The sequence below is a fragment of the Sturnus vulgaris genome, chromosome 5 (genome assembly GCF_052056855.1).
Source record: "Sturnus vulgaris isolate bStuVul1 chromosome 5, bStuVul1.hap1, whole genome shotgun sequence".
Taxonomy (NCBI): Eukaryota; Metazoa; Chordata; class Aves; order Passeriformes; family Sturnidae; genus Sturnus; species Sturnus vulgaris.
This window is the reverse complement of record NC_142247.1, coordinates 25498177-25526109: the sequence shown is the minus strand read 5'-3', so window position 1 is coordinate 25526109 and position 27933 is coordinate 25498177. Positions and strand designations below refer to the sequence as shown.

The 27933-nt window shown below is 36.3% G+C and overlaps 1 long non-coding RNA gene across 3 annotated transcripts in view; it reads right to left on the bottom strand.

Annotated features, from left to right (window-relative positions):
* The window catches only part of LOC148223593 (uncharacterized), an 80949-nt gene that overhangs the window by 8745 nt on the left and 44271 nt on the right, over nt 1–27933 (bottom strand). For all 3 annotated transcript variants that reach the window (XR_015803823.1, XR_015803824.1, XR_015803825.1), the window contains 2 exons: nt 16489–16692; nt 14027–14208 (listed from right to left, as the gene is read on the bottom strand). This is a non-coding gene — a long non-coding RNA (uncharacterized LOC148223593). The remainder of the gene's footprint in view (nt 1–14026; nt 14209–16488; nt 16693–27933) is intronic.

The window sequence follows — 27933 nt, the reverse complement described above, 5'->3', positions numbered from 1 at the left end:
AAATAGGAAGTTCTGTTGTCCTCCTGACCTAAGCTCTAAGACAAACTCATGTACCCCTATCAATCTTTTTGCCAAAAAAAGCCTTATTCATCATGAAAAAATATGTGTTCAAGACACAAATTTGACGTTGGAACTCAATTTTCCAAAAATATTCCCCCATCAACATATTTTGATGCCATTTGCAACACAATAACATGATGCCATGTCATTCCATGTTTACAAGATCCTCAGCACCTTTGTTGCTATTCCTTTTTTTCCCATCTCCTCAAGGGCAGCACATGTTAACAGACAAGTAACTTAAACTCTAATTCATTGTACCGCATATGGAAGAGGTAGATCTTTGAAATGTTCCATATGACATCCTTCTCACTCCAAGACAAAAAATGTGTGAGAAGCTGACCCCATTTAACCCTCTCACACAAGTGACAACACTCTCCACCTTCTTGTAATAAATTTTATGATACTGTTTGCCTTCCACATGATTATCAGCCATGCAGATGGCAAAACTGCACAAAATTCAAAATATTGCTAACTTGCACTGTAACAGTAGGCTTAGTTAACCACCAGAACAGTTTGCTCAGAAAGGTGAGAAATTTTCAGTTTTTTCTAGTCAGGATTTCATTTTAAACAACATTCTCACAGTTTAACAAGTTATTTGGTTAGGTGTGGGAATCACATTTCTATCCTTTCCAGCCTTTAAGTCTAAAGTGTTGTGATCCAAGTGGAACACCAGTCGGTGTAACAGGATCCCACCAGTAGGATGTCTTACTTTCTGGTTTTTCTGTGTGTGACCAGGACACTGTGACATTTATGTATATTCAATTTGAAAATGAAGACCTTGCAATTCTGTGTCCTAACAATGAAAGAAATTCTAAGTGCCTCTGTCTTGTGAACACTAGATTACTGAAACCCAACCAGTATGATTTTAGCCAATTGAAAAAAAACCATGCATTCACACAATATTTTTTTTCTGTTGGAAGCACATAACCATGAGAGCTACAAGACTGGTATTCCCTGTAAGGTCTTTCACTTGCAAGAATCCTGGCCTTCATTTCTGATACAATGCCCCTCCTCCCCAAACAGCTGACAACAAAGGGAAATGCCATTTGTCTCTCCTGACCAACAGCCAGAGCCCTCACAGGACTTGAGGGAGTGATGCATTCTCATATTTATTTACCAAGATTAGCTGTTGCCCATGTATTCATCACTTTTGTTCTGACCAGCTGACATGCCTAAGCTGTATCCCTCTTCTTAAGAGGAAAAAATCCAATCAAACAGAAAAACCTCACAAAAACTAAAACAAAAAGCTGGCTTTAGAGCATGCCCCAAACACAATCCTAGTTTTTCACTTCAATCTGCAGCAGGCCACGTTGCTCACATACATAGCTCATGCAAAAGAATTAGGTAACTATTTTACAGATGAGGAAGAAATGCTTGAGAGAAGGATATGAGTACAATTACTAAGATTAAGTCCAGCGAGCAGTGTTAGATGGTGGCTACCAATTTTCCAGGCACTCCAACAAGTCTTCTTTCTGAATGGACTAGCTACTGGAAAAGGCTGGTGAGCTTGTTTGTTTGTGTGTGTTTGGTTCTGCCTTTTTTTGCATCCTTCAGAATAGGTCCCAAACCTTGATGGTCTCAAAGGTCTTTTCCAACTTAATGACTCTATGATTCTTTGTCAGTTAATGACTTAGTAAACATTTGCTTTCTCTTAAAAGCCTTTCTATGATGTGTGTAATTTGAACCTGTCATTTTTTGCTATACAGAAGAAATACAGCACTCTCAAAAAAATAGAGTGTTGCAATACATTTACTAGATGTAATGGTTATGTCTTGAATGGCAACTCATTCTTAAAATAAATTAGACCTTCTTCAGGAAATAGGGGAAAAAAACCCACTTAGATTTCCTATGCATAATAGTACATTTTGCCAAATTCTCTCATGTGAACACTTATTCAGTTCCCAGCTCTAATATCATTAGACTTAAAATGCAACAAATTAGGTTTGAGAACAATGAACTGTAATTAAAATATCATATGTACCGTATCAGAGATAACATTTTATATATGTTTAGTGGGAAGAAAGTTCTAAAGAAGAAATCTCAAAAATATATATAGGTACAGGAGGAACTTATAACTGATTATTCCTCTCAGCATTTCAGCTAGCAATTCAGTGTTGGTTGATCACATGAATGAGAATCTAAACATTTGAATAAACAACAGTTGCTATCACTTGAGTTCTGTATTTCTAAGAAAAAAAAAAGTGAATATATACCTCCAATCAACGCTTGTTTTAAAAGAATTCTCTGATACACAGTCCTTAATGATTTGGGCAACATTGAACTTTAAGCCTTTCACCATTTTTCTAGAGTTAAATTTAAATTAACTGTCAGAAAGCATCTCCAAGTTGTACCGACTATAAATAATTACTTAATAAAACTGAACGTCAATTTTTGTTCATTTTTTCCTTGCTATTAGAACTGGTTTTGGAACCCAGAACGTATGGATGAGTAAACTGTTTGGCTGTCCTACAAAAGTATAATGGATATGCAGCCAAGGGTCTTCTCCTGTCATTGTTTGTTATATCATCAGACAAATTAGAGTTTATATAATGCAATACAGACACCACAGGTTTCTTTTTCAAATTTTGCATTCCTAATAGATGAATGTCTTTTTATTTAGGCCTCAGATTTCACTCTGAGTGAAGTTGACTCTCTGCGGGTTCTACTCCAAAATTCAAGTCTGAAATTATTTAAACCTAATACATGTGGTAAGAAAATCCCTTTTTAAGGGCAGACTTTAACATCTACCATTAATTTAGGTATTCAATCATTTCTTTAAAAGAGTTTTGGAGGACTGTTTTTGGCTTTCTGTCCCGACACAGCACTGACCCATCTCCAGAAGCACAAAAGCTAGAAAGCAGCAATATGCACTTACAATTTTGTGAAATTCCCTTGTTTGTCAAGTGAACTGAACCTTTCAATTACATAATACATACATATAAATACGTATACATCAATACATACATAATATATTACAAATAAAGCCATTGGTGAATGGTCAGGACCAAGAAGTCATTTTACTTTTTGTCAATTGAACAAGCTACAACGGATGCACCTGTTGCCTTGAAGAGTCTTCTATTGAGTTAAAAAATACAGTATGTTGATTATTTTGTAGCTGTCCACTGCAGCCTTGTAACATTTCAGTATCTGATCATTTACAGCATATTTGTCTTTGATAAGCAAGCACAAGAGTTAAATGGTACCATTCATATTTATGCCTCCCTTCTATGTCATGCTATTTATAAGAATGGGGTTTTTTTTCCTTTACTTGTATCAAAATAGTACCTGGAGTCCCCAGTTCCTTCCACCACTGACTACAACCCAACAAATTTTCTACTGTCCTCCCTCACAGGCCTTATAGCTGAAGCTGGAATGAAAGAGAAACAATGTGACTTGTCTAAAAAAAAATCTTTCTTTTATCTCTCCTTCACACTTGCATGGACGTACAGGGTTGGGTTTTTTTCTGAAGATTTGAAAGAGACCTTATAGACAAATACATGGTATAAGGATCAAAGTTCATACTGTAATGAGGAAATGGGGAAAGAGTTAATATTATGCATTTAGAGCACACTGGCATTATTGAAGGCAGACTCAAATTGTATAGGTACAAAAGAAAAAGGACAGTCAAAGCAAAAACATTTAAAAGTTACACAATCTAACAACCACAAAAAAAAAAAGCTGGGTAAAATATAAATATTTGATTTTACACATCTGAGAGCTCATGTGCTTGGAAAGAAGTATTTTGTTGCATTGGGACTTTGGCCGAGTTTTCTTCCTTCTTTCTAGAAGTAAAATTTCCATTCTTATATCCAGAGAGAAAATTAACATAAAAATAGTCTCTGGTTTAAACACAGTCTAATACTACTCTGGAGACTAATAAGCGCATGGATAATTTTCTTCTAAGAGAAAAAGGACTTTTTAGTCTGTTTGGAAAAAGACACTGGCAATTGTTGGAATATGCTCTAAATGCCCCAAAAATGGTCAGATAAAGTGGAATTGTCAAGAAAAAGAAGAGAGATGGTGAGAGTTTTGATAAAATTTTCTATGCCATCTTTACAGCTGTTTTGATGGGCTATGCATTTGTACATGCATACACATGAGTATGCGAAATATAGATAGAAACACACTTGCTATATTATGCAACCACAACTTTCAGACAGGCCTTTTCACTACTTTAAATGTAGTGAGGCATATTTTTATCTGCTCTTGCAATTTTCCTTCCGAGAATGTATAGGCTTGGAAAAGCCATTATTCAAAAATTATGTCTCTTGTAGTAGACACTCACCCAAATTAAATGCTCTGTGTTTATGGCAACATAAAAATGCCACACACAGATTGGTTCAGAACTGCCGTGCAAGCATACATACACACTCAGGAAATAAACTATATTCAAATACTCATGTTCGTTTCTACTTTTCAGTTGGTGCAGCTGACAACTGAAACATGAAATAGTACATTAATAGACATTCTAATATAAGAAAACTTAGTTTCTCATGTCGAGACTTTATTCATTTCAGGGCAGCTCTGTCTGAAACAAGAACTGGCCCAAAGTATGCACCTCATAAGTTCACACAAGTGCACGCTCACACAAACATACATACACAATATCTACCAAAAGAAAGGCTTGCAGCATCATTGTCACTGATGATGAGAAATGTAGATGGGGGAAACACAATAATAAATGAGGGACTATTGAGGAGAGAGAACAGAGCTGTGTGAGGTTGAAAAGAAGACAAAGCGATCTCTATTTAATGTCATTGACAAAGGAGCTAATGGAGTTATCTAAGAAAGGAATTTATTCACATAGCTTGAGTCTTCCTTTCTGAGCATATTTCTGCATAGACATGGACAACAACACAACAAGCAGAGTATCTCTAATGTGGCAGAAAAGGTGATACTGACCTACCGTGCTTTTCCTTTTCTTACTACCTTGTGTAGTTTTAGATAGTTGAAAGTAATTTTAGATTAAAAGCAGATTGTTTCTAATTAGTATAAAAAAATACAAGAGGAACAATTTAGTCTGAATTGAAGAATAGAGAAAATTTCAGGAAATTTAATTTAAAAGTAGAATTAACAGTGACCAGTGTTAGAGTAGAATTAATTAAGACCAGTGATGTGAAAAAGAAATTTTTAGTTATCAGTCTTGATTTGGTGGAAGTTTGCAGATAATATACAGTTATTACACTTGCCCTTTTGGCATACATATGGTTGCCTGAAATATAGACATGAAGTAAATTAATGAATGAAAAAAATGAATGTTGAAGCTGAATCTGAGCAGAAGACACGTAAGAACATCTAGCAGAGGACAGCATATGGAAAAGTTCACATACAAAGTGAATGTGATTCTGTGATAGCACAGAAATATTTGATCAAGGAGTTTGCAAGACTTTTTGAAATCCATGCTGACACAAGACACATAGAAAAAAATATTCACCATTGGTGATAGCACTCCCAGATGTCTAGAGTAGCCTAGTAGAATAACACACTTTGGTTTTGCCTTTCAAAGGTAAATGAACTTTTTTTTCAGGTGCATAGCATTACTCACACACTATTAGAAAGTGCAATTTCAGTATAATAAAGACTAAACTAAAACTCATGGTCAGCCTAAAGATCTTTAAGTAGAAGAGAAATACGATCAACAAGAAAAATCAAAACTACCCAAATTGTGTACCAAGCACAAGGAGAAAGGGACAGACATGAAAGAGGATCCGGTAAATGATGAGGTGAGATACAGTGATAGCACAGAAACAGAGTGAATGTTAAATAGTAACTGGACTATAAGAGAAAAGGAGCCTGGAGAAGGGGGACACAGAATCTGGAAGAGACTAGAGGACTTCACTTCTGGCAGGGTCCTGAAGGCATTTTTAAACTGGAACCCTTCATACCAATGGATATTTTGAGATGGAGCTTGAAAGAGACAGGAGATGTAATATGTTCTTCCCTTTTTTGAGAGGAACGTTAATTGCTTAATGTTGTACAATGAACTTTAAAAATAGAGAACATTTAATTGTCCAATAGATTTAGACTAAAACTGACTTTAAAAACTCTCAAGTGAGTAACTGAGGTGTAAGTTATTTTCTGTAAGTGAACTGTAAGGTGTTCTAGTAAACTTATAACAAAAAGACTACTTCAGAATGCATCAAAAATTCAATTCTGGAAATCAGAATAGATATGAAAAATGTAAATAAACTATCCAAGAAAGCAGAAGACACTTTTTGACTTGCAATCTATAAAAGATTCCCCAATGCAGCAACAGAAGCCTCTTTGTTTTGAGAAATACCTTAACAAGTCAAAGAGGTAGCCCACAGAGCCAAAACTGACACATTAATTGCTTGGAAGACCAGAACCATTGCTCTTTTGGAACCAAAAAATCCCTGGAATCAACTTGAAATATCCGCACGGAGGGGATGAATATATATATATATATATATATACACTCAGTCAACTCATTCACAGAGCAAAAACCAAAACAACACAGTGTCTCATCTTTCCATCTCCTCTCAAGTCAACTCTATATGACAAGAATTACAATAAAGTGGACTGCAAAATAAAAGCCCAAAAGCATTTAAGGAGGAGATGAAGAGAGAATTTCTGCATTAGCAACAGGTTTTTCTGTTGTAGGGGGGAAAAAAGTGAAATTCAACATGAATGTTTAAGTTAGAAGCAAGACAGATGAGTTCAAATCGAAGATACATATAAACAATGAGAGAAACCATTTCCATTCTTAGATGGGCTTGTCCGTGAACAAAGGTGTAATGTCACTACATGATGAGAATGTAAAACCTCTAAAAGTGATGAGGATGAATCTCCTTTTGGATTATTCCTCCTTGGTTCATGTCTGCTGTTCAGGTTAAGTACATTTTATAAGAACCAAGTCTCCCGGATACTTCAGATATTTTTATGAGGGTGCTTATACCCATGGCTTTCACATGTGCTTTAAAACGTTTGAATTTCAGTAGACCAAAAGTAATCTTTTTTCCATAGGAATGTGATGACCACTCACTTTTATTGATGCAGAATTTTTTGAGAAATAAAACCAGGCAATGATTCCTGACACTATGCTATTTTTCCTGCATAATTTTTTGTGCCTTTCTTATTTGAGGGTTGACTGCAGAACTCATAAGTATTTATTTATTGTTATTTGGTTAATTTATGCTTAACTAGCTAATCTTGGAACTAAAGAAAGATATAATCTTAAAAAATGTTATTATATCTCTTTACTAAGCAATTTTATACAAATTCTATATAAGGCATAGTTTGGGCCCAGCAGATATCAGAAAATACCAAACACACTTTTATATTGTTGACTAGAAACAAGAACCTGTTGCAAGGCTAAGTCAGCTTTTGCAGCTGTACCATATAGCTGCCCTGAGTAACAGCTGACTGCTGCCCCCAAAATTCTGGCCTGAACTTCTGTTTTAAAGGCCAAAAGCAAATACTGCAGGACTTCTTTCACACAGACTTTGCTCTCAAACAATAGTTGAGTAAAGGTCAAAGTTTGGAGAGATTTTCTGCATCAGGTGTTGTCTTTCTTTAAACATTTATGTGGAAGTTTCTGCTTTATTTTCTATGGAAAAAAAGTCTTGGTAGATTCTAAGCTATGGGTTAATCCATTCTTTCTTTCATCTACCAGTTTATTTGAAGATTTTCAACTGCCCAAAAGATCTTGTCTATGAATCATTTATTCTAGAAATTTGCTAATGAGAGGAATGTCTGGACACAAATTTTCATGGTTTTTTCAAACTCAGTCTTAAAACTAGTTTGGATCTGCGTCTCCCTCTTTCCCTTTCCGTGTTCCAGAAACTGATGCTTCTGTGTCTCTTTTTCTTTTTCAGTTATTCCTTGCATAAAGAAGCCAAGCTCTATTGAGGGTGGTGAAGTACTTGACATTAAATCTAGTGTAACATTTTATGACTCAGAGCTCCTGATAAATGTGATTTATTAGGGATAAAAGCTTTTTCCTAGGTCAGATGTCTGGACTGAAGAGACAGTTCATTATAGAGGATCACTCATATTTAGCAATGTAATAGGAATGAATGATATTTTTGTCATAGTGGTCCAAATCTGACTTGTACCACTACCGTTCTCCTCTTCAGCAAGTTAATTGTCAGCTGAACAATGAAGGTACCTGGAACTAATTTATTTAGGAACATGTTCCATCTGTAAAGCCTCTGCTAATGGAGTACAAGAGGCCATGACTAAAGGATTCAGGTATAAAGTTTAAGACCTTTGATAATTACTTGCAGAAAATATCATCACCTCTACATGTCAACTTACACAAAAACAGAATTATTGAACCTTTTAAAAAGGAGTATTGTGTTCACAAAACTAAAGTAACCAGGACAATTCCTATTCATCAGAACTGTGGAATAACAGAGTCAAAAGTTGATTAAGAGTGAGAGTGCTCTCTCTTGTTGCAACACACAGAAGAAAATAGGTTCCAACCAATTGAGATCAAAAGATCTGACACTTCTTATAACTATAATCATAGCTACCTACGTTGAACCAGGACCACTACAAATATCTTGGGAACATTTGTGAAAGAACTGCCCAAATAAGAAAATTAGAACATTACAAGTCTAATTATTATTTTGGTACAAATAGGTACAGTACTTACAACCCTTGCCTTTCATTTTGTCAAGACATTGTGCATAAAGCTTCTGATGGAATTACTGAATTTCACATGGGAGGTGACCCCTGAATATCTAAGCACTGAAGCAAAAGAATAAATGGATTGAAAACTGGACATATGCTGTATGGTGGCTGATCTATGTTAAGAACACTTACGCTCTAGATATTCTTTTGTACTACTTTAAGAGTTATTTACAGTTTTGCATCCAATTGAACTACGAAGAGGGATTAAGTGCAATAATGGAATACCTTAATCTGTTCTGCTGTAAACAAAATTAAGAAAAGAAATTGTATTTGCATTTTCGTGCACAGATTAAAAGCCTTCCCATGACAATCTGAAACATGTAGCCCAATTGTCCTCTTATATACAAAACCTGGATTTTCTAAAAAATTCTTGCAAAAGAAGAAATCTCTGCAGTTGCAAAAGTACTTTCAATGAGATCTGTTTAATCTGTTATTTGATTTTATTCCATTAACTATCTAGCCTTATTAAATTTGCAAAATAGCTTGTTTATCTTCATTCTGGGAAAATAGGTGCCTATAATTTGCAAATATGTCAGTCAAAAATAGACCAGTAAGATGTCCCTGTTTGGCACATTGTCAAGGCACACAATGAGGGAGGCTCCCTCCTCTCTCTCTCTCACACACACACGCACACTCCTTTCTCTCTCACATACACACACTCAAAAATGTATCCAGTAGAGTAAAATATTCACATTAATACTGGAAGCGATGGAGAAGAACCCTGGTCGACATTCCATCTGTTCCCTTGAATTAAATTTAGAATTCATATGTAATATAGACATTTCTGTCTGAATATCATAAAGCTCTGACACATTCAGGCTTTCATTAAAAAGCTCTGAGATGTGACTTGAATAACAATCTGTCTTAGCTAATTAGTATTTTCAGTTTAGCATATTCACTTTCAAACGTATTGCTGTTTGCACATGGTAATTTAGGTAAACAGAGCCCATCCACAGCTGCATCAATTAACACTGCTAATCAAAACTGAATTCAGGTAATTAGACACATTTATGCAAAAAATGTGTAATTTGTGGGGAAAGCTAGATTCTTCAGTAATATTTCAATAAGTAGGATTCTTTTTGCAAATAAGGCAAGAATATAATGGTAAATCAGCTCTAACATATACATGATACATAGTCACAAATATATAAATTAAGTCTCACTAATTGGTCTGTATTTTCAGAAATTTGACAATATTTTTTTCATATAAATGCTTTCTTCACTGTTTCTACATGAAAGAGTGGATTCGTTTCTGACGGAAGTTTTAGTGATTTTAAAAGCTAATGTTTTCTCATGTGGTTTTTGAACTGTTGAACATGATGGTCCAACTTGTTCTCATTTTCAGACACGAAAAATCTAGTTAGAAAGCACTCAACTAAATTAAAAGTTTAATTTCTTCAAAGAAGATGCATTTTTGTTTACCTTTAAAGAAAAACTAGAAATTTCTACCACAATCCATTTCAAGAATGTAAAGTAGTAAATCCCTCAAAAATATCCTGCCTTGACCTACTAAGTTTCACATCCTTTCCTTCCCTTTCTCTTACTTATTTGAAACCCTCCAAAAACTACACACACACACACAAAAAAACCCAAACCCAAACATTTAAGAGGTGTAAGAAACTGCATATTCATAAGAGAATTTTAATTTCTATTGAATGGAATGAAGGAATGTTCATTGAAACATTATACTCCAAGAGTTTTCATATGCAGCTATTCAAGTTATTCAAATTCAATTCTCTGTTATGCACACTTTCAGAAAGCTACACGTCTGATGAACAAGGAATGCAATTATCAACTTGCAGCTAATTTTCCATGATGAAAAGAAATACCTAGGCAATTGCTGATTTTTAACAGAAGCCTCAAATTAATCTACAATTTTTGTATCTTTGAGGTTAACTCTGGGGAAAATATGCAATACATTTTGTGCAGATTTGCAACATGGAATATATAGCTTCTGCTAAAAACATCATTGTGAAGAAAAAGAGTTTACAACTTTAAGGTCTACGCCTATGTGGCTATTGAAATTGCAGTGTGTTTTCCAGTTATATGTAATGCACTGCATATCTCACTACTCAGAAACTTTTCTCTATATAGAACATCGAAGTTTGTTGTATTGTAAAAATATTTTTTAAATGCTACAGTTAAAATGGCCTTAAGCTTCCAATTTTCATTTAGCTATTGGCTGAGTAATTGAAAGAGTATTGAAATGAGAGGGAAAAAGAAAAACAAAGCCTGTGGCAGGAGTAAAATTTTGAGGTATTTTCTTTTCAAATAATCATGACTACTGCTAATATTAGAAATACTGAACAAGGTAATTTCTAAACAATTATCAGACCAACATAAAAGCATATGTAGTTCCCTATGCCATTCTCAGTGGGAGCAATAGTGGGGACAAATGAGGTTTTCACTGCAACTTTTTTCTGTTTGTTTTTTTTTCCAAGAGACAAACAGTCACCTATATGACATATCATATGCTAAGCACCTCACTGATCTCTCATGACTTGTTAACATTGGCATACAGTGAAGATCATCAAAACAATCTTATGTGACCTGTCTCTGAAAGAACCTACTTGATAAATGATTTTTCAAAAGAGCAAAGCAAAAGTTGCAATGACTAACAGTGTTTATTTCAGATGTTATAGTCCGTAGGAAGTGAGGACAGTGACAACATCCTTGCCTCCTCCCTCCTCCACACTGTTAGCACTTTATTTACCTAAAGTAGTCAGCTATAGTATTCCAACAAACTTCCCGGAAATACTTTACTACACTGCCCTGTCTCTTGAGCCTGTCTCAGTAAATGTAAGCAGACACAGTTAGGAGAATCTCTTCACTGAACACATATATATTTAGCTTACATAATTATTTCATCATCAATTTCCCTGAGGCACCGCCCATTCAAAAATTTTGTATCATGCTAGAGTATCATTATGTCATGCGATTTGGAGGAAGTTTTTCCACAGAGGTTTAATAAATTTATGGTACTATTAGCTGATACGCATTATTTCCTTGTCTGTTATCTCAAAAGAGAAAATGCTATATATGAAATTGGGCTGGTAAATAGGTGTTTCTGACATATGTAGCTCCATTTTTCTCCTCTCCTTTATTGCTCTACTGTAAAATATGGAAAATAATTGAGGCATCTTTCTACTAAAAAAAAAAATAAATTGGAATTCACCTTCCAATTACTGTTAATATAAGGGATATGTATGACTACAAATAATCTATAAATACTGTTTTCCTCAATTTAAAAGAAGAGTTTTATCCTATTACGAGCACTCAAGAGCATTCCAGAATTATAAGCAAAACAATAAATATTTGAAGTTATTTGTTTTCTCCACAGAGCATGCAACTCATGATTCATAACATAAAAACTGTTTAAATGTTTCATGTTCCAGATATTCATATGGTTAATTCAAGAACATGCAAAAATTTTTAGTTTGAAAAAAGCAAAAGCAAGAGCCAAAAGCCAACAATTAGTACTCTACATTTTACATGAGGAAAAAAGCTTAATAATTTGCAAATGTTGAAGGAAGCGCTAGTTCCATAATTAAAAATCAGGCAGAGATCCTTTTGGCAAATGGATCTCTTTGTTAAACATCCCACTAATCCAAGCCTGAAGGTATAAATCAGTACCCTGGAGGATCCCCTCTATACTTTTGCCAGCTGTTCCATTTAGGTCACTCCACCACAAGTTTAGCTTTTATCTATTCCTCACTTTCTTCGCTGGGTCCCAGAAGCAGCAACCCATCTCTCTGAAGGCTGTTTAAAGTGTAAATGAAAAGACGAGACAGAAGTGAGCTGCTACCTCAGGGTCCTTAATTTCTGAACTGCAGTTCCTTGGACTTCCCTACCTTGACAGATGCAATATGAAATCTTCCTTGATGAAAAGTGAGGAGATAAACTGAATATAGAATGCAGATGGCACATTCATTATCATTTTAATGCCTTACAGCTGCATGAAAGAATAGGAAATTTTACTAGGCAGAAAGTCCACTCAAGACCAAAGTTGTAGCAGCCCTTCTGCCCTTCAGCCCAATTCCCAGCACTACTTCTCTTGGCATGCAAGTGAAAGCCTTTAAAGAGCTATTTTATCTCCTCTCAGGTGGTCAGAGAGAGGTGAATTAAAGGAGAAGAAATAAAAAGAAAGAAACAAAAGGGAAAAGAAAAATATCCATCATAGTCTGATCCATTACAGTGTATGCTAAAGACCACGAAGAGTCCTGGGTGCAGACCTGACTCTCTTGCCTCCCTCTTCTGGATCGGCAGGTGAAGGAGACAGCAACCCTTGAAGGACTTGTTCATGCAAATTAAGCCAACCTCAAACAACAAAACTACTTCTAATTTACCATTATTTTGGTGGCCTTAACAAAAGCATAATTTCCTAACAACAGCAACAAAAATATGTGAACTCGATGCATTTATAACAGCTGTAGTCAGTGTAAATTTAAGCCCCCAGAGAGTCATTATAGTCCTCCAGGATGACTTTTAGGCAGTATGCTGCTTTATAACAACACCCTGATCTCTTACTCTTAATGCGAAAGTTAACTGTAATTCATTATAAAACAAATCACTTCCCTGACATTCATTTGTCTGCTAAATAAAAATAAAGTCAGGCAGATACTTTGGAAGCAATTCTTAAGCGTTCAACTTTTAATGAAAGATTTATAAAAAATGCAGCAAGCATATTACTGAGGTCTTTCCAATTTAATATTAAGTAATAAAGTTTGCACACAGAGATACAAACTGTAATGTGAAGCAGAATTATAAGATCTACTGGAAATTAACTTTCTAGATTTTTAAAGTGCTGTTCAGTAGCAGAGTCACAGCAACTCCAACAACAATCTGCAAGACTTTACACATGCAAGTAATCCCATGGGCTTTAGACAGCTACTAAGATCATGTCCTGATCCTACCCATCCAGCATGACACGCTGGCTACAGCCTAGGAAGCCGCTTGTTCACACTTGTAGGAAGGATGGGAATCTCAACCCTGCAGCAGCGCAGCAATTCACACACCTGCACTCAGCCTGCGCTGGAGGAAGCGCTCTGTCACTCAAAAAGTACAGTTCTGCAAGCTCCTACATACGACTTTTAACGATCAGCAAGAAGGAAAAGCAACTCCAAGAATAACACAGATGCAACTTAACCTCTAATTCTGCGATGGCTGGCTCAGGTGAGCGCCCCATCTCCGAGAGGCCGCCCTGCAGGGCTGGCAGGGACGCTCACCTGTGTCACGCTGCCCTGCCCGCACCAGCCGCCTCGGGGTGTCTGCGGCCAGACAAGGCACATCCACAGTGATGGGCACTGCTTACCTCGCTGGCGCTTCCACGCTCTCCCGCCGGCATTCCTGCACGTGAAGGTTCATTGCGGGCAGCTGCTCCAAGCCCAGCGTCCCCGTGGCACGGCTGCTCCGGCGGGAGCCAGCGCACAAAGGCCGGTAGCCACTGGCCAGGGCTGCCACAGCCCAGCCCGCGCCGTCTGCAATCACATCTCACTGAGTGCAAAACGAAAATTAAAACGGTTTTCTCTCTTACACTTAGAACAGTATGCTGTATCGTTCGTGTTTGCATTTAAATTGGACAGAATAATTTACTACTGGCTTTTAATTTCAGAAGGGTTAATCACCTCAGCAAAGGTCAATCAAACTTTAATCTCCAATAAAATTGCAGTAGCTTCAGTCACCTGCAGGACATTTATTATATTCTTATTTCCATGCAAAAGGATGCATCACTAATCTTCTAATTCTTTACATTAGCACATTTGCCATTAACATTTTACTAAAATTATTAATTCCTCCAAAACTATTACAAGAGCTCATTTCTACACATCTCAGAAGATAATCCTGTTAAAAACCAGACACATCCACTGTGACACTGCTTTAGTTGTCTGCTCTAATCCTCACAACCATTTGATACTCCAACCGAGTTCTAACAATGCACGAAGTCTCAATTACAGAAAATATTACAGGCTTTAGTTTAGAACAACAATATACTGTTTTAGTAACTTAATCTTCCCTATTCTCTGCAATCACAATACTAATCTATTTTGTCACTGCTCACAGCATTTTCTATTCAAAACAAAATATAGATTTTTAATTTTGCTTAGCAGCTCTTGAAAAGCAATAGATTTTCAAGGATAAGTTAAAACCTAAAATCCATTACAGAGAATGGGAATAATAGTGATGATAGAAACATGTTTCAGGCCTGCAGAGAAGTATTTCCTCACAAAACAGAAGTCTCTTTTGGGGTATAACCCATTAAAAAATGCAGAAATAACAAAAAAGAGTAGCTTGCTCTTTCAATTTGGTCTACCAATTAAGAACAATTTATCTGCTATTAAATTGACTCAGAACTGCAAAGGCTCTCTGAAAAATTCACATCAGTATTAGTTTTAAACTACCATTGCAATAATATCAGCTTGAAATGAGAAAATTATTTCATTCAGATAATTTTCATCAGATAATTTTCAAATATAAAAGAGCACATCCCCTCAAAAATGTTGGTTTTAGATAAACATCAGCTATGCTAGCTACTAAACAATACACTCCTTCAAAAGTCTCCTGTAACAATTCCATCTGAATGCTCAGAACTAGTTTACCTGTAAAGACACAGAGAAAAGCAACAGAAAACTCAGGGAGAGCTTATTACAGAACCAAAAAATGCAAACAATTCATTTCCCAAATTTTAGAAGCTGGTACCAAAAAGTCAGAATTTATTGGGCAGAAAAATATTAATAGCACCAAAATACATGGGTCTCCCTTATCCTCCTACCATGGTCATATTAGCTCCTGCAAGAAAGAAATCTTGTATCTATTTAAAATGGATTTTTTAGCCATAATAACATTTTGACATACCGTAATGTAAATAAACTGCTCTCTCCCATCCCAATATTTCCTTCTCTGTCTCTCTGTCTCTCTCTGTCTCCGTCTCTCTCCTCTTTTTGTTTTAATATATGGCACACAGACAGACACACGCCCCCGTCACTGTCAATATGCACACTCATTAGCAATATGTCAGGCTGGCATTTTCAAACCACTCCAGAGCATAACTGAACTACCACACAGTGCACACACACACGTTAAAATACAATTGCAGAGAAAAAGAGCTCAGTGGAACAATGTTTAACTTGGAAAACCAGGTAAACATACAAAAGGAGTACATGAGATTCTCAGGCAGTATTTTACAAAGGTGCTGTGAATTCCCAGCTAACATCATCGATGCTCCTCTCCTTTCATACACACAAACGCACAGACACAAATACACATACACAGAAGAGAGTATTCTAGCAATACATTCTAATGCTGAATTGCAGATTCAAGAACACAGATTTTTCCGTGGTTGGGTTTTTGGTTTTTTTTTTAATGCCTTTATCTTCTAACATAACATTCTAACTTGAAGTAATATATGAAAAGAAATACTGCAAAACATAAACCCAAGCTGAACTACGAGTTCTTAGAACACAGACTGTCAACAGTATTTCTCATCTTCCAGCTGAGAAAATTAGCTACGAAACAACTACATCAGTGTTTTTTGCAAAAAACATCCAACAAGACACCAGAGACCACTTAGATAGGGTGAGTATCACTGAACTAGTTTTGATTATTCACCTCTTGATGCATTGATAAAACATATTCTAGATTGCTACTGCAACTGCTTTAAAATACGACAGAATAGCTTTACATGGCACCCTGAAATGAAAGGTATCATCAAAGGACCATGTACTTTATTTTTGAAAAGAACGAACAGCGGAGAAACGTATAGGGAGAGAAACATACCTTTAGTTATCCCAGTGAACGACTTCTCAGCACATCTACATAGTCCTGTGGCTCCACCAGTACAAAAGTCAACACTGCTGCGCTTGTGATCTCTGTGACAATGGCTTCATACTGCCGGCAATTTTTTCGATTAAACTTCTCAGACATGGTAGCAACTTTGTTAATTATGATATTAGCCAGCTGGCGGGTACAATCAATCATCCACTGTAAGAAAGCCAGACAAAGAGACATCTAATCATTGCAACCAGAGCAGATAAATTTTGTTCCTTTCTTATACGTGTCACAGATTCTATCCCTCCTGACCCTCTACACAGCCATCGACTGTCAAATTTAGATTCAGCAAGCTCCCAGCTTTTCTTTATCCCTGCCTTAGATCTGAAACTCCTGGTTATCAGGAAGACAAGCGTCACCAGCTGTCTCAGAACAGGAAGGCAATCAGGTGAATAGTACTTATTATCTCTCATTGCCTTCTGAGGAGCAACAAGATTGATTTTGGATCAACAACGCATCCAGATCTCAGGCATAGCTACTACAGTGTCAAGTCTAGAATGCAGTGCATACATAAAGATGACCAGTTATTAACACTGCATAGCAAAAGTTTGAGGGCTGCTCTTTTTTTTAGCTTTGTGTTGAGTGTGTTGGGGTGGGGTTTTTTTTGTTTTTGTTTTTTTCCCCTAAGTAAAAGATTTTTTCCTCCAAAGCTGTGTTGGATATTCTCTTATTCCAGGCATCCTTCCCCCCACCTCAGAAAACCCAGGCAAGCAGACCGCACTGTTACTCCAGGGACTCTGTTTCACAGTTGGATAGTCTTAATTGGGCCCACAGAAGCAGTTAGCTACCATTAAAGGCTTCCCTGTATACATCTTCCTCTCAACTAGTCTGATCGTACATAAAACCCCACAAGTGAAGCCTATGCTTTGGGAAGGTTAAACACGCAAATGTGTTATAAACCCAGAATATAAAAGCTTCCTAACAGAATCTGAGCTGATGGTGAATTTCAGCATTGGTCTAGAAACAGGAATATATTTGGGCTTTTCATTTAGAGCAGCATTAAACAATCACGCACTCTTACCTTTTTTTACAAACCAAATGCACTGCAAAGTAGTGGAAGTGCAAAGTGGTTCATATGAAGTAGAAATAAAGGTTACGATAGAACAAGAGCTATCAGAATAATGCATTCTGGTACAAAAATACCCAGCAACTAATTTGATATATTTCAAAATGACTGCCGACAATTCCATTTAACTAAATAGAGTATAATAATCAAGGAATACAAGTTTATAAGGACATGTAATAATTTTCAGTATCAGTTTTGGATTCTTGGTACATTGGCTACCCTGGCACTTGGACCAAAGACTGCTTTTCCAAAACCATATCTTTTTCGAAAAAGTGATCTTGGATTTATTATAACCAGAGATAATTTAATGCTGTAAAGTTTACAAAATCATCTTCGTGATTAAGATAGTATTGCTGGATACTACCTTAAATATTAAACTAGCTTTCACTTAAGGTGAAGTAAATACAATAAATTTTTTTCTTGAAAGTTTTCACATTCAGTTCAGCTGAAATTTTCACACTTTCTTGAATGCAAACAGAATATATCAACAGTTAGAAAACAGCAGCTAGTGGGACTAACAATTACATCCTGACTGTCCCCCTTGAAGTTAAAGCATTTCAGAACCTTCTTTGCCTTTCAGAAGGCAAATTTTTTTCCTATGGGACTTCCTCATGTGGAAAGTCTAGGAGGCTGAATACAGGAATAGTAATGGTGTTCATAATTCATTATTAAACACAGCTAATTGCTGTGTTTATCAACAAATTGATATTTGTTGGAAAGGATGAGGACAAGAAAACAATTACATTCTCAAATGTGATATTGTTTCATTCATTTTGGATGACTGAAGTATTCAACTAGCTTCTCAAGGCTGATATTGAAAGCTACACCATTTCTGCTTTGCATCCTCTATCCAAATTGCTAACAAATTGAGATCTAGCTCAAGTACCTCCACAACACATCTTCACCAATGCAAAGGCAGACACTGTTAGAAACTCCTGACAAATTCACTTCATTAAAATATCTACCACCAAGAGGATTTTACTCAGAAGGAAGACCTTCATGAATTATTTGCTCTCATTTCTATTGCTTTACTCAAACCAGATCTTACTTTATTTAGGAAGCAGCTAAATATGAAGAAATATTCTGGATTTTAGCACAGAGATTTAAGGGAAGTAGAAATAACAAATGTAGCAAATGAACGAGGGACTTGAGAAGGACACAAAAACACGAGGCTGCCGTAACTATCAGTTCATTTTTCTGAAAGGTTAACCAAATCATTGGATACATAAGTCTATCCCTGGTACTATCTCCAGTCAGCCACCAGCATAGATCTGACTACGTTTCTAAGCTGTCAGAACAGATTTGAGCTGGCAAAATTGGAAAAAAAACAGGATGGTCTTTGACAGATACAGATTGACCTGTGATCAAACTCGGGACCCCAGGAGAACATGCTGTTGTCCATTTTCAACAATTACAACAGGTTTTCCTCTTATTCACAGTTTTTTTACTTTTCATTTACTTCAAAGTTCGCTTTGGAAAAATATGGAATTAACTTCACATACCCTCAGCTATAATAAACAAGGCAACTGGATTTGTCACTGTGCTCTCCTCTGTCATCACCAGGATGGACAGCATGACAGGAATCTGCTGAGCATGAGTTATTACACCCATTTTCAAACTTGAATACTGGTGGAACAACTTCTAGGCTGGATGAATGTACTAGCTATTAGCTCTCGTGGAGATTGCAAAACTGGTCTGAATTCAGTTTTAACCCTGCTTGAAGCTGGAGGCTAGACTAGTTGACCTCTGATGTCTCTTTCAAAATTAAATTATTCTATTTATCTATGAGCTGTCTAAGGCAAAAGCAACATAAATAGTAAAAATTATGAGATGATCCAAATTACAGGAATTAGAGATGTAATTTTTACAGGAGGGCAGGACACCTCCTCTGAGTAGTCTGGCCCTCAATTTCTTTTGTTTGAGGTTTTCTTTACCCTGTCCATTGAGATAAAAACATTCGAATTACTAAATCCTTCATCCTGTAGTTCAGAGAAAAGGAAACATGTCAAGGGGAATACACAAAGGAAGTGCACAAAGACCTCCACAGAAGCAAGTGGACAACATACTTAATATAGGCAGAGAAAAGGAAAGTGAGTGGTAAAGGAGGACTAAACTCAGGGTCAGGTAAAAGAAAATTTTTATTGGAATGGCGGGAGATTTAAAAAAAAATAATAGGTCATGGTTAACTAAAAGTATATTCAGTTTTGAAAAAGAAAACGTAAGCCATGGCCATAATAATGGTGGTATAGGCTCAAAACAGAGGTTTATTATGGTAAAGAAAGGATTACTCCAGGATTTCCACAGTATTAGCAACATTCTTAGAACCCGGAATATTGAGAATACTGGGGGGGGGGGAAAAACCAAAACTCCAAAAATAACAAAAAAGCCTCCTAAAATTCTAAAGATCCAATGTAGAAAGAAGTATAGAAGAGTAGGATCCATTATCTAATGGAAATAAAACAACTAATTTGTAAGCTTAACTTTAAAAATACACATCTAATAAACCTTCCATTGTACTCTCATAAATCCTGTAAATCTTCCATTAGTACCTCATTACAAGAAATTAAGTGAAATAAAGCAATAATATATGTAAATTATACATTTAAAATAATGAACAATGTAATGAAAGGAGCACTCTTCACATTGCAATCCAGTGGGCTTTTAAATTAACTTTTAATGCTCAGCATCTGCCAATTAATAAGGAGCCTACATGTTTGAGTCTGCTAGAAAACACAATCTAGAAGTGTAACACAAGGGCACAAAGCCAGTGCAGGAGAGTACACTAATACCAGTGCAGAGCTTTAAGAGAACACATGTACAAGAGCCTGTGTCCAAGGACCAAAACCTGTCTGCAGTGAAGCTATTCCTGAAAACAGGAGCTTTGAAGGCTTGGTGACACACTGACCCTCTCTCTCATTGATTCCCCTCTCACTCCAAGAAAAAGCATATGCAACTACAGACAGAGACCTTATGGTATGGTTTCTCATTTTGGCATATCATATGTACCTGAAATAGCCATGGATATTTTTCTTTCTAATTTTGTTTTAAGCAGTCGGCCTGCAGTATAAACTGCATATATATTCCACTGAAAAGAATGAAATAATAAAGTTTCACAGTGCAGAGCAATGTCTGCAAAGGTCACACATAGCTTCTCGGGGGGGAAGAGCCATGAGGCAGATGTGAAGAGGCCACATGTTGTGTCAATTCTCAGCACAGAATGAGCAGAGGTGAAATATTAATGCATTGCAAGGAAAACCATCTTGCCTATATTTTAGGAACTGAAAAAGAAATAAGACGGGAAAAGAGCATTTCTCCACCTGTAGCATGATGAACAGATCCGGTTTTATCCCACTTTAGTATTGTCAGGACACGTGAACTAAAGGACTTTTGTTTCTGTCTCCTGTGGCCAGATGCTGACAAGACTGAAGGCTGCAAATATTTTTTCCTTGCCACTCCCTTTCACCAATGCTCTGCTGCTTTGTTACCTGCACTAGTAGTCAGACATACCTCTTCTTAAACGGACCATTAAGAATACAGACACTGCAGGTATACACACCAGCATCCTGCCTTTGACAGTGTCCAGTAGCAGGTGTCTAAGAAAAAATGTAAGGGCAAGCAAGGAGCAATTTAAATTCCTGATGTACACTCCCAGCTTCTACCCACTCATAGCATGGAAGTTAACTTAGCACAAAGACAGGACGGCTTAATGCAACACATTTGACAAGAATTTAAGTTCTGTTACCTATGTAACAGAGTGACCCAAAAATTCAGTAGCAAGGGTGTGCAGTTAAATAACTGACAATATACCTGTAAAACAGAAATGCTTGTGGGAATAAGAAAGACTGAGCTGAAATCTACAAAAAATTAATAAAAAATTAAATAATATTTGTTTGTCTATTTTTTAAAAAGACAAGCTGCTCATTAACATTCAGACTAAAAATTCTGGATTTGAAGTTGGGTTGGGGGTTGTATCATTCTGCAAAGATGAGGCAATAAAAAACTTACATTGTTTTAATGGAATGACAGTATATAAACCTTCCCAGAGAGCCTCTCGCTAGGTCAAGTGAAACATCTGTGAACCACAACTCCAGGAGTTAGTAACTGTTCTTCCCTAAAGGCAGTGTTTGCACTGTTTTACAGGAAAATCATTCCCGATGTTGTGGTTGAAAAGGTTTTTCTACAGCCTGAAGGCATCTTCTATGCAAAAATTCTCACCTGCAGTAAACTGGAACTGGGATGGCAGACACACACACACACACGTAGAACAAAATAATAACTGACTTAAACAAACGCTTATTCTGGAGACAATAAACACAAAATACATTGGAGAAAACATATTGCCATGCTACAGCAACACAATCTCTTTAGATTATATGGTACTTATGTTTAATGTGTCATTTTATATTTTTCCCCAAAATAAAAAATGCACTTACAGCTGAAGTAGTCTCATAAAATTATCCATTTTGACTGAATAAAATTGAAACATGTAAAACACTAATAATGTGGCAGAAACAAACTCTGGTACATGACCCATTAGAAAGGTTGTAACTTCAACCCAGTCAAAGTGACATAAGCCAAACACCTAACAGATAGGAAAAAAAAGTAAAATCCAACAACATAAACCACTAAAATTGTCTGATTATAATTCATTAAAAATAAAGTATAAAGTTAATGTCGTTACATTTTGAGTCTGGATTCTATGAAGATCGGTCTCAAATTGTGAAACTGCCCAACACAGACATCCAGGATATTAATAATTTCCTAAATTCACTTAATGAGCTTCTTTCAATACAAACAGTTAATTTCCTAACAGATAATACTCTACAATTGATTCATTTCAGAGCGCTAAAAAGGCAATAGTTCTAAAGGCAAATTAAAAAAAAAACAAAACCAAAAACATAACAAGGAGGCCAAGTCAGTCATCTTTTTTTTTCCAAATTCTAAATTTATTCCTTATGCATTATTAAACTGTTTTTCACATCAATGTCAGTTATCTATTATTTTCAGTATTAGATGACAGAGAGTTCTTATAGAGACTTATGTCAAAAAGTACCTGAAAGAAGATCATCTAACAGCAAGAGAAGCATAGTTTAGAGTTGAGGGGAGGAAGGTGGGGGGGCTTTAGTTTGCTTATTTGGGGAAGATATTTATCATATCAGGCAAAAATTATCTTTTTTGCAGCAACAGCTGATGTCATTGTATTATATCAGATTCAGATCTCTTTTTACTTCTTCATTACAGAAATTATCACTAGTAACAGCGACGTATCTACCAATATCACAGAGAAATCAAGCCTAAAATAAGTAATTTTGTGAGGCTATGGTTCCTTTTAAATAAAACCTGACAAGTTTGAAAGTAAAAATATTCTTTCCCAAAAGTTACTGTTTTATGCTTTTCCCCCCGTAATTTATAAAGTTGGTATTTGCACAAGGATATTAAAAGATTCTCCTGTAATGTGACTGAATGGGTCATACATCATACACCACTGGAAGATCCATTTTTAAATGTAGCTTTGCTCATCACATAACAATCAACTGCCCCAGGTTTTACCACACCAAACAGGGAAGTGGAAGCTCTGCATAACAATCCCTCTCCACACAAAGAGCATTAAAAAAAACACCCACAAAAACTTTAGTGTCCAAATGCTGGCTCTTCCCAAAGGGACAAAATACAATGTGTACATGCAGCAAAATGGGGAATAGCTCTGAGTATGCCATACATGTAAGATGTTAGACTGCAGTGAAATATATCAAACCTCTTATGAGCAAAGACTCACAAGTTTTGCTGCCTTAGACCTCTTTGCTTGTTTGAAAATGCTCTTTCCACTCTAGCATTATTGATTGTGAGAATTAAAGCTGAACACTGATTTAAATCTTTTTAACAACAGAATTTAAACTATTGTATGAGTAGAGGAATCAATCATACCATTAGAAAATGCTCTGTTGGTGGTGCTAGTTTCAACTGAAAAGCGTAATGAAAATTGTTAATTTGCTGGGCTCATTTGAAAAAGAGTAATCCCTTGCTGGTTGTCGTACTTAAACTTAGAATTGGGAGGAAAAGAAAGATAACCCAAAATATAACTGTAGCTCAGCACTTAACATACTTAAAACATGGAATTTTAAATGTCTTTTAATCAAAACTGCCTGAAGTAGAATAAATCCACAGTTAAGAAAAAGTATAGCTTTTTAACAGTTATTAAGGAGCTGATTTAATTAACAGGAGTTTAGAAGGGATGAACTTAAATATATACGCCCATGTGTCAGGTTGTCAAGCTGATATACCTCGAGAAAGTTCTGCATTATACCTGCTCTGCCCACTACTGCTCAATGCCATTGTAGTTCAGGTGTCAATACCCAGCAGCAGGCTGCTCCAAATATGTGTACTGGCACAGCCTACTCCTTTGGCATGTCCACTATTTATCACCACTATCACCAGGGGCAGCAATCTGTAAGTTTGTAAAAAATAACACTGATCCCTTTTAACGATTCTGATCAAGGATCTGAAATGCAAAAAGCCAACCCTGAAAACAACATGTCTCTCTGAGTCTTTGCCTGAGTTTTAAATACCCGTACCAACTTAATTATCATAATGTTAAAGCCATGCAATCAAGTTCATTGAAAATAAAGAGTCTTGCTAAAAGAAAAAAATAAAATTGATGTATTCAAGTGGAAAAGGATAAAATAAACAAAATAAAGCATTAGCTAGAAGTTAGGAAGATCATGCATTAAGATGAAAGATGAAACAGATGCAATACACAGCAAAGATCAAAGAGCTCCATCAATTCATTCTGAGAGTCAAAATCCAGCTGAGCATGGGAGCCCTGTCCGCATAATAAGAAAGGTTGACTAAAACATAAGGATTAAACAGATGAGCTGTCTCCAGTGAATGTATGGCACAGGAAGCCCTGCTGTGCCACTTGTAAAGACACTTTGGAATTGTACACCTGCTACTCCACAGTGAAACCTACAGGAAGCCAGCCTGCAAGGGGGAAGAAACCCACTAATGGACTAAATAGCTATCTTTAAGAGGAAAAAAAGAGTCGATACAAGAAAACAGCAGCTAACAGATTTGCTCTTTCCCCTCCATTCATTTATTTACCAAATATTTCCATCACAAATGACTATAAAGAAATTGTTATCACCACCCTCTCACTCCCTCAAAATAAAAGAAAATAATCTTAGCATTTAAACTATCAACACAACCATCCATATATAGCAAGATCAGCCTAGTATTCTCAATGAAACGATCTGTCACAATATTACTGGTTTGGAAGCTCTTTTTGTACTCCAGCACGTGTGTTAACTGGCCAAATCTCTAATAACTTCAGTACAGGGATCAATTTTAAGGGTCAGTAAAATCTGTATTATTTCTAATACTGATGACTTTTAAAATAAGGTTATATAAAAATCTTCATTTTTCTGATCCACTTTATGGATAGAGATGGAGACACTTCAATCAAAATTTGTAGCTAATGACTAGCTTCTTTTATCATCGGCAACAAGAAACAAAACTAGAAAAATATTAACAGGTAAGAAACACTATTCAATTTAATTAATTCATTCATTAACTCTTATATTAAAGTAAAATCCCTATGACGTGCATGCACCCATAAACACAGCCCTCTCACAAAAACAACAAAAAAAAGAAAGTGTAGGGCTAGAGTTACTCCATGACTCAAAGAATCCAAACTGCAGGGGTTTCCAATACCTCTGAGAGGATCAGTGCTATCCATTACACCTCCTTGCAAAGAACGGATCAGGGACGCCCTCGCATCGTAAGATGACAAAACATAACTTAAAACAATCAGGAAGCAAAGCTCACAAGTTTCTTAAGGCTTTGCTTTCTGACAGATGTACAATTAATGTCCACTGCAGGTTACAGGTGGTTCCATATTTATTTTTCAAATGAATGTTACTAACCTGCTTGTCCCACAAATGTTATTTACGATCACATCTTTTATTCTTGTTTTAGCTGACAGGACAATCTCCTCAAGGATCTGGGCAGAGCTGATATATTTGATTTTCAGGTTATCTAGTGCCTGCAGATACAAGCACTTTGATTGTTTACAATGCAGGAGTAATTGGTAACCGTTAAATAACTCCAGAGACTGATTTAAGAGTCCTTCACCTACTGCATGAAAGTAGGGCTTCATCCCACAGTCCCTAATCTGGCTAAATACTTAAAGATTTCACTACAAAAACAGGATATTAAAAAATTAGCAAATGCAATGGTAATTTAATCATCAATCACATACAAGAATTATGTTCAGTTTTAACGATTTCAAATCAATTTATATTTCAAAGTGGAAATTAAAATAAGAAAAAAACCCGTGTTCTCTCATTACACTTCCAAAATCAGTTACAAATATTAATTTGTGTAGCACATGTTAAAGCAGAATTTCTAGTGCTGCTTTCAGCAAAACGAGGACACTAAAGCAAAATTCAGCCAGTATTCCTAAGAGGAATTTCACTTGCTGTTTAATTGGTGATACATTACTTGTGATTGCATAGGTTGAAGCTGCTGACAATATTTTAAATAACTTTCAGAAGCATTTGCCTGGTCTTGCACAGTCAAATAGAATTACTTAGCTATAAACAAGTCTAGCAAAAATTCACAGAGGCATTTTAACTATTTTCTGACAGCATTTGACTGTCACTGAACTTTCCTGCGTCACAAAATGGCGTGGAAGCACAATACTGTTATGAACACAGTTTGTCGGCAGAACTCCTTTGAACTTAGCATTTTGTCCTGGAAAACAGCATCACTGAAGATATGACACGTTACCAGACAGCCCCATCATGGATGTAGCCTAAATCAGATGCTAAAGCACACTGTGGGAGGCCATCCAGCTAGAACTGCAGTGAGCTCACCGTGCCCGTGTTTCCCCACAGAGCCCATTCACCATGCTCTGAGCAAGGCTAAAGTATGGATAAAAGACAGGGATATCTCCCGTCACTCTCTGCCTTCTCTGGGGAGTGCAGCTCCAAGACTTCTCCCCTGCTTCCATGTGAAAGTGCTGTGGGTGCTTAAGGGCTGATCAGCAGCTCCACCTGTTCATGGACCAAAGGAGACACCAGTGGCAGAGCATCCACACCTGTGCATCACTATGGCTGACCTAAAGAGTCACAGGATCCTCTTCTGTTCCGTATAAGTCTAACTGCAGCCCCTCAGTCTCATCTCAATAGAGCTTTCTATCCAAGCAGGAGGTTTAACGAAAATTGAGATTGCTCCTAAATCATTAACAATGCCAACTGCCTAACTTCTTGAGGCATAAACATACTTGTTAGCATGCTGTAAATTAGTTAGGTGGAAGCCCAACGTTTTACAATTTACAGCCAGCACCAAATGACACCTGGACTCCTGCAAATCCCAGGTGCACATCCTGCAAAAATCACCTAAGATATGTAGCAGAGACTGAGCCAAGTGCTCTTCCAAGTACCCTGGTGGATATACTATCACAAATTTTACCACCCATGGGCAAACCACAATACATTCAGATCAAATCACAATCGATTTCATAGAGACATTTCAAACACTTTTCTTCCAAGAGAGAACTGCCACTTTGAAAAATTTCAACCTGTTTACCCAGATGTTTTGGTCCTACAGCTGTCATTTAAAAGGTCATAAACATTCCTTTTTATAATGAGGTAATGATTTTATCTTCTCCTGCTCGACAGTTTTCCATGAACTATTTAAATAACTTTTGTGTTGAAAGTTTACTGTTGAAAATTTTAGAGCAGTATGTGACGAGTTCAGAAGGTCATGATAAATCAAATACAGAAATTATCTCTATTGTTCATTTAACCACTAGGCTCCTATGCAAATTCCACAGTGGGATGTACCTATTCATCTGTTCTGCTTTTACATTTGAATACTACATCTCCAGCACTGTTGCTCTGCATTTTTAAAACACATATATATAGAATTAGTAGAAGGCAAACAAGTTTTAAAAAAATCTCACAACAAAAATCCTATATAAGCTTTATAGTTAATGTGGAACTGTAAGAAAAAAGCCCAAACATTTGGACATACTTTTAAGCATGCTAAACAAGGTAAAAAGTATGCCCACACATCTAATTCTGAAACATTTCTACTTTGTGTCTGCCTCAAACCAGGCTTGTGTTTGGTTCAACACTAAATCAGAATTGCGATAATTTACAACTTTTTATTTGGAGGCAGGAGTGAAATTTTTCAAGTTGTACTCACATGTTCATGTGTGCAATAGACACAGAATTAATTAATTTAACATACTATTCTGGCTTATGTCTGTAAGCTTACTTTTTTGAATTTCATTTCCTAGACTAAAATTGTAGTTCTTTGTATTTCTT